This window comes from Cydia pomonella, chromosome 2 (genome assembly GCF_033807575.1).
Source record: "Cydia pomonella isolate Wapato2018A chromosome 2, ilCydPomo1, whole genome shotgun sequence".
NCBI lineage: Eukaryota > Metazoa > Arthropoda > Insecta > Lepidoptera > Tortricidae > Cydia > Cydia pomonella.
Genome location: NC_084704.1, coordinates 6,441,178 through 6,454,133, shown reverse-complemented (window position 1 = coordinate 6,454,133; position 12,956 = coordinate 6,441,178). Strand labels below are relative to the sequence as shown.

Sequence of the window (12,956 nt, the reverse complement as noted above, 5' to 3'; positions counted from 1 at the left end):
CAACCGCAATACATAATCTGTAGAAATTTCAACTGGCTAACTATCACGGTTCACGAGATACAGCCTGGTGACAGACGGACGGACGGACTAAAATATAAATACTCTTATCGAAGAAAATATAAAAGGCTCTGCAAGTAGCTTGCCTTAAAATACATACAATTAAAAAAAATATATTTCGGATATAAATCCATATATACATGTACATTTAACTTATAAAATAGTGTTAGTGGAATTACAAACAAATATTAACCTACATATTTATTTTGCTACAGTTTAGAGTTTTGTCCACTGCTGCAGCAGAGGGGAGTCCCACCTATCCAACAACGCCATCATGATACTGTTAGCGCTGCTCGGCCAGCTGCTAAGTAAAGAGGCGAACCGCTTCCACGTGATATCCGCAAAGCCGTCGACTTGCGCCTCAGCATACATCCCGCAAACAATACCATATCAGGAGGAAAGTATACAATCGTTAAATTCAATGAAATACTTTTTATGAAATGTGCTTTTTATACATTATACAATCACATATTCTTCAGACTCCTGATTTAAAACTCAACCAGCGTACATCTTGAAGGAAACAAATGAAAAACATGTCTGTTTGCTGAGAGACAAGAACGGACGTCACAATTAATTGCATCATTTATACAGGCTTTTATTAAATTCTGGTGTCAAATAGGAATCGTGTAGAAATTACTAATGAAATATAATTTAATTAACCCCGAGTGAAGATTATTCAAGCACGTCTTGAGTTACGATCACCTAAAATTGCACGTCTCCCATTAAGTTGATGTGGAGCATCCGAGCTATCTTGCATTAGACGAAAGGGGACGAAGTCACGTGATCGCTTCTCCGTACGAACGTAGTCCCCAGTTTCTTTGGATTTCAACATTATAAATACAATTTGATGTACATTGATTATAGCGATGCCCCTTCGTTTGATTTTTTATTATAAGTTAGGAGATTTAAAAAATTGTATGGAATTTCTTCTCCGCTTTTCGGTTTAAAGAAACTTTATTAACTAAGAAATTACAGAAATTTCACTTAAAGACAACTTATGAATAGCTAATTTAAAAAAATACAAGTTACGCTATAACAACTAACGTTTATAATAATCCAAAAACTCAAAAAAAGTCAAACGAAGGGTAGAGGGGAAAGCTATGATTAATAAACAATAAACTATGTAAAAATATTGTCTATGATTTATTTAAAATACCTTGGTATAGAGAAGCGGCCGTCGGGCTAATGGTAGTTTTCATATGGAATTGTTTCACATTTATAGAAAGGCAAATGCCACGCAAAGATTGATCCATTTTCATAGTATATCGTAACCCTGCACAACTATATAATTTTAGTACAAAATAGCCTGTTACTAGCAAAATTTAAAACAAAATTATACTTTCATAGCTATCGAGGTAAAACGTTAAAATCCGCGCGATAGCCAAATCTTCCGTCGCAAGTTTCGCGCACCGCGTCATATATTCTGTTCTTTTCTAATTTCCCGGCTTCCCCGCCCCTTATTAAAAAAATTGCAATTTAAAGAAAGAACTTTTGATTATATCGCACCGCGCTGATCTTAGTTATTATGAGAGCCAATTCAGATTAAGAATAAAAATAGGGTCTTAAAGACTGGCTCGCACTCGACGATTGAAACGCCTCTAACAAAATGATAATGTAATGTGACGTCACATTATATTAGTCTGTCCTAAATGTATGGAAGATAAAGAAAATTGCTATTTTGACCGTGAAATATTGCGTTGTATTTTTCAATAACATTAAAGGAATCGCATTGTATAATTTTCTTTTTTTTATTTGAAAGGTTTTTTTTTTGAGATTTTGAATTATTTGAACTAAGTAGTAGTTCATTTAATAAGATGATATAACATTATTTTAATCCCATTTAAAATTACATTAAGTTAAAGTTTCATTAATTTTAGGAATTTAACATATTTATTATGCCATATTTTCTGATATTAATTATTATATACTTATACAAGCTTAAATTTATAAACTTTTATTTTTTAGGCAAAATAAGGCACCCTAATTAGCAATGGCGATGTTGCGGTACATCGCCATTGCTAATTAGGGTGTTGTGTTAAAACAAAAGCTTTCATTACCAGTGTTTTCCTTCTTATTTGAAACAAATGCTCGCTTTACAAGTAGACTTTCATTTTTCCGACGTGTGGTATTTCTTTTCCGATCTGGTTGCATAATTACCTAGTTTTCTAATATAATAACATTAGTAATTATTTAGTTCGTTTAAAAAACCGAGAATAAAATAAGTGTTTCTTTTGTAACGTTTTGATACGGAACACCTGTGGAAACTTGTAAGTGGCTTACTGTTTTTATTTCGAAACCTATTTAGTTACTCTGGTTGTAAGTTTTCCTAAGAAATAAAATAAATAAATAAACACTAAAACGGAACATTGAAAAGTCTACCCAAATTTAAGGTCCCGGATAGTAAATACCTTCGTGAATATTATAATAATCTGAAATATTAACAGATTGAAAAGCAATTGATTGTATATCCAAATGTAACAGAGACTGAAAGAAAACACCCACCCACTTCATTTGAATATTTACAACCTGTTAAAAGTAATGTCTATCCCCCTTATCCATACACGCTACACACCTCAATTAGTTGATTTATGTTTCATACTGTTCATACAAATACATAAGTCAAAATGACAGATTAATCTGTCTGTCTTAAGACAAACAATAATTAGATAATTGAGGCTTGAAGCGATTTTACGAATTAGAAGGTAAAGATATTATATAACCTAATATTCTCAAACACAATCTGACTACAGTCATTAAAAGCTATGGGACATATTTTTAAGCAAGTTGCGTGGACCTATATTTTTACACTTGACTGTACCTCTATGTTCGTACCTACACAAATTTGGTCCCTGACAGAAACAAACTTTAGTGCCTACATGCAATGCCACTTAACAATGGAAAGTTAATATCTAAATACGGCGTCGGAATAACCTACTAATGCGTATCCTTAGTTCCATTAACAGGACAAACAGTTTTTAAAATAACTCTTAGATTGATTGAGGAGTATAACACTTTGCATTATGATTTCGGTGTGTTTAAAAAACACACTAGAGCTATAAGTTCTTTTACTAAAATAAAAACGCAACTTAAATTTAAAAACTTGTAAATATAACGTACCGGTATAAATCCTGGTACAGTCAAGCAATGTCACTAAACACAGCACTGAAAGTAAATTTACAACGCTTTTAAACGTTCCCGAACTTTTACAAACGCGAACTGCGTACACGAAAATAGCACAGCGCTAGCGTCCACCCCCAAGCGCGCTCAGAGACGAACTGAAAACAAAAACAATTCGATTTCACCACCCGAATTCCACTAAAACTTTTTTGGCTAAGAAACTGCAACTAAACACGGTATGCCATAGGGCTTGCTCAACACATCTGCCAAATGAAAAAAAAAAATCCGACACGCCGTTCGTCGATATCTATACCGATATGATAAGATAGTCGCTATTGAATGAAATTAAATAAATTCATATAGTTAGCGATAATCTTTTATTACTTTTTATCACTATTGGAGTGGATATGAAATTCTTAAATTGGCCGTCGTGATTTTTCCATAGATTATATTTCTTTTTTGTGAATTATTTTCTTCTTCTACCTCGCGTTTCCACGGCATTTTGCCACGGCTCATGGGAGCCTGGGGTCCGCTTTTTTAGGGGAGGTTTTTGTGAATTATTTTATTGGTACAGTCAGCATCAAATACTTTGTAGCAGTCAGAGTGGCCAAATAGTTCGGTACACCATACTAAATATATGGTGTACCGAACTATTTGGCTACTTTGGTTGCTACTAAGTATTTGACGCTGACTGTACATTATCAATTAGGTTTTTCTATGACATCACGATGTCACGATCAATTATCATGACATGTGTTGTTGATACTCGTATCAAACATTCTTGAACATTGTTTTACAAATAAAATGTTTCAAGTGATTACAACCGAGCTAATTTTCCGATTGATTAGCATTGATACTTAGTAATTGTAACAAAGCTCGTTGCAGTTTTTTTTAATCTGATGTTTATCGTGTCTCATTTCTTTGTTACCAAGAATATAAACAAAGCTCATTGCTCATAAAATATAGTAACAGCGCAACCAATGTAATACTAGAGTAACATTTTATTAATGTACTGGCATTATACACGATTTATTTAACCCATCCAGCGCTAATCAGGCTATTTTATGACTAGGGAAAAAACAGGGGGGGGGGGGGGTAAGTCTGCATTTTTGTTCCAGGCAATGCCTCTTGGCACGATTGCTCCTTGGATCATACTAAGCAACGTAATTAACTCTTGGATACCTCTGTATAAGGGAGGGGGGACAGGCGGCCCCGGCGGTCCAGTTTGTACTCTGTTTCTGCTTATCTGTAAGATTCAGGTTAATGTTGGTGTCATTTTTGTATAAATAGCAAGGTGGTAGCCAAGAGTTATACTTGCGGCTTGGTCATTTCATTAGCTTAGGATGAGCCAAGGTACGATTGTCAGGCGTCGCCTGACAAGACAAAGGTACAGCTCCATGCATTTCTGGACATTCGGCCCGATTCGAAGAATGAGATACGATAGGGATAAGTTCTGGTTTAAATAAGTTCTCATTTAGATGTCGTTTGTATGTCGTATAATTAACTGAAGCAGCTCGATTCGGGCAACCAATGTCACTTTGACGTTAGAAATCTTATTGGGATGTCAGCGGAATCGAAATAAACGTCAATTTTGACATGTCATTTAGTTATCGATCTTTTAAATATCTTTCCAAGATCTTAAACGTGTCTTAATCATTCCTCGAATCGGGCCGTTACTTTCCTTACTATACTGGGATAACCACGCTACAGGCTACGACGTAGCGTTACGAGTCTAGCGGCTTCGAACTTGAACACATTCACCTTCACCGCTGAGTTACGGTCGTAGCGCTACGTTGTAGCCGATAACATAGGTTTCCCTTCCCGGTATGCAGAGGAAATGCTTCGTATAGGCAAAACGACGTATCGTGGTTAGCACTGAATGGGTTGGAAGGAATAGTTTTGCGATCCTAACGAAATAACGGTACTTTTTCTATGAAATTCCATTTCAGGAGAAAACAGGTTCTACAACCTTTTTTTGGCTTTGCATTTTTTATAAACTTAGTTTTTCATTGCATCAACACGTCGTTCGACACACGTGCGGAAATGTCATTCTTCACTCGTCCCGAGTCTTGCCACTCGCCTACGGCTCGTGGCAATATCTCGGACCTATGTAATATCTTGGTGCTCGTTAAGTAATGACATACTTTCCGCACTAGCTTCGAAATGTACTATTCTATATGTTAATAAAATAATCATACAATGTATCGCCATAGTACAAAAAATTTGCTAGAGAAGTTTCAATCTAGTCTGTATGTGTTGGTTGTAATACCTATAAATAAGGTTCACTTTAACAGTTCTGGGTTTTCACATTTCAATAAATCAGAAAGACGTGATCTTGTCCAGGTTTATTTAACGTCTGAAAGGACAGATAATAATAGAAAGATAAGGCGGGACTGTACATGCAATAATAAGATTCAAAATGAATACAAGAATATGTATTAAGAAGGTTAATTCCATCGAAACATCGTGTACATTGTAATCCACATTGGGCAGCACAAGGTTAAATAAGTAATATCCGAGCTAGAATCATTAATAACAATCTTATTACGTTTCCCTTTCAATTATTTATTATTTATTGGTGTCTGACTATGTCTTGCTGAAAGACGTAGTTATTTGTAAGTATTCCATGTATAAAATCAACCCTTGAAGATGTATTCTTGAAAAGTAATTCATTGCTCTACGTCTCTTAGAAACAACGAATTGAGCAGTGTGACGAACTTTTAGTTTTCTTCAGTAGAGACCTGTTTAAAATAAAGACCGCCAATCTATGTATAAAAACGTGTTTCTCGTGTTTATTCATAATTTTCTGGCTGCCTGACTATTAATGATATGATGATTGATATAAATTATCGTATGTCCTTCCGGATCCCTTTCTTTCGCATAATTATCGAAAGTCATAATGTAATGATAGTCATATTATCATTGGTCATAACTCGGAAACCGTTAACTTTTCATAGGTATACATAGGTTAGGTTAGGTTTGTTTTATGGAAATCCTGAAAAGTTACGAGTTTCTGAGAAAAACCAAATTATGGCTAACGAAAATGCGGACCAACAATACATTATGACTTAAGAATGGGACTATGGGAAACAATAGAGACCCATGTCCTTCTATGAGCTGAGCCTCAACTATATCAAACTGTACCAAACTTAATCTAAATCAGTTCAGCGATTTAAGCATGAAGAGGCAACCGATATACAGCGTTACTTATACATAATATAAAAAATAATGTCCTATGCTGTTAAATAATAAATGTATTTATGGCGTTATTCATAAACGCTTGTCAAATCTAACAAGCCCTTGGTAATCGGTTGGCCTTATCCATCACATACCTACTTATACATTTGCGTTTGTTAGAAAGAGACACAATTTAACAGAGGGTTGCTACGTCTTATGAAAGGTCAGTCTCAGCGCTCGTCACTGCGATTCCGCGCCGTTAGCGTATTTTTGACAGCAGTGTGGATGGCACGCAAAATAACGGTACTCATACGATGCGTCACTGCGATTCGATACCGTCACCGTTTTTAAAGCAGCGGCGTGGCCGAACCTTTAAGCGAGAGAAAGACTCCATATGTACAGCCTATAGGGCTTTGATACGTCCCTCAGTGACGCGTTCTTGACATTATCAGTCTTTATATTAAGCTGTCTTTCATCTTGGCAAAACGGAGTAACATTCAGGTGGAATTCAAATTGGTTTTCTCTATAAAGCATCTTGTTTTATTTTACATTTCTAGTGAAACGGTGGAGCGAGCAATTTATTTCTTCATTCCGTCTGTACATCGACAATGTTATGCATGAGCGTTCAGCTGTCAAATGAGTAGAAACTTATTTGCAGTCTTGGCGCCTCGCTGGTATTGTGTTGTGCACCGTTGCTATATAGTGTAATATGACAATTAGCCACTTTTTGTGTTTAGCAGTAACACACTGGTTTACTGCGACATAAAGATAAGATAATCATTTATTTGCTTAAACATGGTAAATTGAAGTTGACATAATCATTATAAGCAGTAAGTATTACATGTTTAGCCAATGGCAAATTGTTCTTAAAATTAAGCTATATACATTATATACATTAACAATAAACTATGTATTAACATTATATAAATTTTCCATTATACCTATTAATTAAATGTCATATTCATTATTCCAATACAATAAATATAATATCCAAATTTAATATTATATTGATATTATTTTATTTATTATTACCATTATTCGTCCAAAAAAATTCTGATTATGTAAAAACATTTATTTATTAGCCATTTTTTCAAATTTCGCATGAACAATGGGTCGTTCAGTTTACGCATATTGCTTGTGTCAGCGCAACCTAACGTGTATATATAGGCAGGTTTTTAGAGAATAAACGTTCTTATACTATCACACATAAGGTACACTACCACTCCCTGGACCCGCTCGACGATAATAACAAAATAACTCTTTGTTATTTGAATAGTATAGGTTTGGAACTCACGTACCCGTTTAAGAAGTGTAACAATCTTCCGGTAGATGTCGTAGGGAGCCTCCCTAAAGGAGCCCACTGTTTAACAGTCCGCCGGACGGTATCTGCCTGTCAGTTAAAACGGCGGACTAATGAGCCCACTCATTTAGGCGTATATGGTGGAAATATTTTATATCCTCGAGCGAGGTCTCGGTAGCTCAGATAGCAGAGCATACACTAGAGATCCAGAATCTCGAGTTCGTGCCTTGAGACAGTGCATTTTTCCACTATTAATTTATTATTAAACTTAATAGTATCGTTTGCGCGTGTCTTGACTCGACCGTAATGTCATATCATTAAAGGTTAGATTTGACAAACCTGCGCGTCATCGTGGATGACATGAACCTTTATATAGGTATGTCTTTATCATTAACAGCGTACCACCTACTAGAAGACTTGATATACTTGATCCTGCGGGGGACTATTTCAATTTTTTTTAAATATAAGACTGGCAAGGTTTTCATGAGGTAAATTGCGTTTCCACCAGAAATGTCCGAGGATGCGTAGCGGGGGACGTGTTTGTTAACACATTGAGTGCCGGGAACCCGCTCGAAGGCGGCGGCTCCTTTATGTAAAAAACGTTGGGATCGGCTACGAGAGTAACGCTTCGTAAACTAGCAGTGAATTCGTTAAGAACTGATAGAAAATTGCCAACAAAACCAACGCAGAGGGCGCTGAGGATAGGGAAATGAAGTGGTTCTATTGGTTCTTAACAGACACATCCCTCGCTACACATCCTCGCATTTGGTGGAAACGCAACCTGAATGTATATACTCTATGTATCCTCGATAGAGTATATGAATGAATGCGTAGGATAATAAATAAAATCTTACTATGGTCCAAATAAAATCTAATATTGCTCATTGATTCATTGCATTTTAATGAAATGCTATTTAAAAGCATTATGTATTATTTTATGTAAACGTTTTTCTACTTTTAAAATTAATAAATATGTACCCATACTTGATCTAATAGTTAAATATTCGTATAGTTATACGAGTATTTGGAAGGCTTTTCGCTCCCTACTCAATTAAAATAAATAAAGCCAATCGTAGCAATTACAAGTATGGCTTGCTATTCTGCCCGGTACCGTACCTTATACCTATTACATATGGGAATAATCCTTGCGCAATAAATTAAACGTAATAAAAGGATTTCCCAATGTAGCCCGGGCTATTTTCCTGTCGGATCACAGAAAATACGCCAAATTGGTGTTGCTATCGAGTCCTTTTCGTATTTGTAAGGTGGCTCTTACCGATTTTGTTGTTATTTTATTTCTTGCTAACGTTTTTATTCCTAACATTTTTGTAATGCGCATAGCCGGTCTCACGGGGCAATTTTGGTATGACGTTAAATAGTGCGACGGCAAATAAAAATTCCTGTATAAGTAAGTTGATATCGATAAACTTTGATATAAATATCATAGCTATGGAAGGTAGAGTTAAGGAATAGAATCTCCATATAGTAAAAAGTGTCCGAGAAAAAAACCATAAATAGCACACCAAACACCAAATATTAACAATGCGGACTGTTTTATGGAAAGACTTAACTTGTTATTGAGCAAGTTATCCGTCACTAAAGGGAAAAAAATCATTTTATGCGGTGACTTTAACATAGATATTTTTAAAAATTCTGGACTATCACAGGATTTTGAAAATACGCTACTTAATTATAATTTGCGCTTAGAAATAAAACAAGTTACTAGAACGCAAAGCGGATCATGCTTAGATAACTTCGCCCATAATATTTATAAACGTAGTAGCAAAATTCTTGACCTTAATCTTTCAGTGCCCCTAGTGTAAATTTTGCCGATAGCGAAACGTGGCGTACGCGTTTGCGTTTAGTCTCATTTTGTATGGGTTTTTGAACAGCGCGCCAAGCGGGACGTTTTGGAAAGTCAAAAATCTCATACAAAATGACACTTAACGCAAACGCGTACGTAACGTTTCGCTGTCGAAAATATTTACACTAGGGGTACTGATCATTCTGCAGTATTGCTAAGCATTCAAATAAATAGACCAGTTGATGTGACGCATTGGTATATACTCAAACGTATCCATAACTTTGAAAATCTAGATAAATTTAAGTCACTCTAAATAAAAATCTAGATAAAATTAAGTCCCGTGAACTCAGAATCTTGAAATGTGGTACGAAGTAACGTCTTATAGCACAAATAAAGGAAAAATTGCGAAACATTACACCGTACATTTTTAGTTACACCATATAATAATATTATATACCTACAGGTTTGTACGGAACCCTCGGTGCGCGAGTCCGACACGCACTTAGCCGGTTTTTTTTATTAGAAGGCCAACAGCTTTAACATACGGATTAGACTTATCACTAGAATACAATCATGAAGCCAATAACAGGTCTCCCTAACAGATACAAATGAAAATAATACGGATTTGCTGAGGACTAGGGTATAGTAGGTATAATAGGTATTACAAAATTGTGTGTGGGTGTGCGCACGTGTGTGTGAGTGCGTGTGTTGTGTGAGTGTGTGTGTGTGTGTTCACTCCTCCACTTTATTGTTATTAACTTCTATTTTATACAATTTTTATGCACAAATAGATCGACATCACTAAACTGATTGTTTTACGTTTTTGAGATTCGTGAACGAAGATAACTTTATCTTGGATCATAATTGGGAGCTTTTGGAATATTATCGAATTTAAACTGTCGTGAGACATACTAACATAGGGTTGTCAACTTACTAAAATTACATAGCTTATTTTTTTAAATATAGTTTGTTTTACGCTACACAAGGACCATGTTAACACAACACCCAGTGCTAAAGCCAAATAAAACTAATGAATGTGTGTTCTCGTTGCAAGACTTAGTCGCGCAATATGACATGTGAGCTTAACGCCGTCATTATGCTCGAGAGAAATTGTGTAGCCGAGGCAAACCGCCGCGCGAAAGCTAAGCATAATATCCCGTAAAACATAAATATAAAAATGGGCCAAGTCCAATAAAAAATGTGAGCTGAGATGAGGGTTCGGTCATATCTTTTTCAGTTCGGGAATGCTGTACAATATATCAAACATATAATGCCGGACGTGCAATTTTTCAACGGTTCTTTGAGTTGCTGCTCAATGTAAATTTTGTGGGGGGAAATGTCACTACATTGATAATAATACATTAGGTTTGAAGTACAATAACATCGTACAAATAGGTACCTATAAGAACTTGTTATTTTTACTAGTTACCGACCTATAATGTGTAATAATCATTGTTTAAATTGAGTACATTTATTCTTTCGTCAAAGTATATAATGACATAGATAAATCATATAATATGACTTTTATAAAGGAATAACACTACTAGGTTTTTACTACGTTTTTGAGAAGATAATACAGGTAAATAATGCGTTGGTCAAGTTGTTCGTATTCCTATAAGATTATATTATGAAACCTGATTACCTTAGTGAAAGGGCCATCGAGTATCTGAAGAGTGCAAACATTAATCTCTAGATTAATATTACAATCATTTATTTTCGCACTACATTGAAGAATAAGTCACTTAATACAAAATATATATCCACAACAAGTTTCGTCAACGGCCTACCTAGTATCTATATAACAAAAAGCAATAAACAAATAGAAACCTACCCCCCACTCTGATTTTCACCCGGACCAAAAGTGCCAAAAATACTGGCAGCATTGCCTCGCTGAATGGCCAGTGATATCTGCTGGACCAGGAAAGAACCAGAGCGAGGGTCGCAGCCCCTTTCTTTCAGCCGACACCCTATGCTCTTGATAAAGGCTTTGGCCTCGGCACACCAAGGCCCCGCCGTCTCAACGGCAACCGGGACAAAATCATACACTTGCTCGAGGTTGGCGTATTTGTTATGTTTTAATTTGGCCGCACTTTCAGCCGCTGCGCCTGCTTTGTTCACCGTGTGCGCGAGATGAGTAGGAGCAAAAGTACTCACACACGTGGCATCCCAAAGCAAGCTGCGGCCTTTCGCCCAAGGAACAAGCGTAAGACCATCCGGTCTCTTACCATCTAAACGACTCAGGCCCTGGGGCTCCATGATACACGGGACATTCGCCGAAACCAAAGCTCGCCTTATCAGATCGTTGATAGCACAGTGCCTGGGTATCCTACCCACGCACCGCGAACAGCTCAACCCATGGTGACCATCAGCCTCTACCATCACCCCACACTTACACTTATGAGGCTCGCACACCTTGCTCCCAATTCTCAGTGCCACAGCCATCCGTAACGTGTCATTATCGAGCAAGGTTCCCAAGTGCGGTGACGGCAAGGCATGCAGCCACGCCCCTGACTCCGGTTCTCTGACAGCCTTCAGTCTAGCCACATCCTTCCCAAAAGCACCCTCCACCAGGCCTTGATGCAAATCATGGCACAAAATATCGTCCCACTGTCTTTGGGATGAGGGGTTCTCCGGTCGTTCAACCCCCGCAAAGCGAGACGACCACTCGGAAAGAGCTTCCTGAAAAAATGCAACGCAGACATTGCCACCATCAAAAGAAAGAATTTTAGTGACAAGACCTGCCGCCGCATGAGATGATGCCAAGAAAGCTACCAAGCCGACGTCACGCATGCAACGTACCCCCAACCCCCCATAACGAACAGGAAGTGATGCCTGGCGCCACTGTGGCTCATCGAAGCTGACATTTAAAACACCTTCTAAGCCCTGTCGAAGCACACGATCAAACGCGTGTACGTCTTGTTCAAACCTCCAAATTGGCGCAGTCCTCAAGATATACGTTACGCGAGGCATCGCAAAACAGCTTCGCAGTAAAATGAGTGAAACGTGCGCCGACAAGTGTTCGAAATGCAAAAAAGCAGACTTCAACGCCTGAGTCTTAGCCTGAACCGCCGAACCCACCCCTTCCGTGAAAATGGGTGCCCCTAATAAAGAAAACGATTCTTTGTTCAGCAACTTAAGACCTGGCAATACCGACTGAAAGTCAGGCACGGAATCCAATGCTAAGGAGCCACATGGATACAGCTCACACTTTGTGGAATTTACTTTCAATCCAATTGATTGCAAAGCCGGTAAGAGCCTACCCACATCATCCAGAACCACATTAGGGCTTCCACCAATAGTACCATCATCCAAGTACCACACATTCAATGGTGACTGCAACGCCGTTATGCAATTCTGCATCGCAAGGCAAAACACCAAAGGACCCAACGGATCTCCCTGTTGAGCACCCACCTGCGAAGAAATCGTGCTGTCACCAAAGAATAAGTTACTCGGGGATGAATAACACTGAAAAAGAAAGGGATACAAAGTTGGAACACGGGT

The 12,956-nt window shown here is 37.4% G+C and overlaps 1 protein-coding gene across 1 annotated transcript in view; it reads right to left on the bottom strand.

Annotated features, from left to right (window-relative positions):
* Window positions 1–3,651, bottom strand: part of LOC133532507 (atrial natriuretic peptide receptor 1) — a 365,542-nt gene extending 361,891 nt beyond the window's left edge. Inside the window, exon 1 of the mRNA XM_061871235.1 lies at window positions 3,175–3,651. The gene's annotated coding sequence lies outside the window, so the exon portion shown is untranslated. The remainder of the gene's footprint in view (window positions 1–3,174) is intronic.
* Between the last annotated feature and the right edge of the window lie 9,305 nt (window positions 3,652–12,956).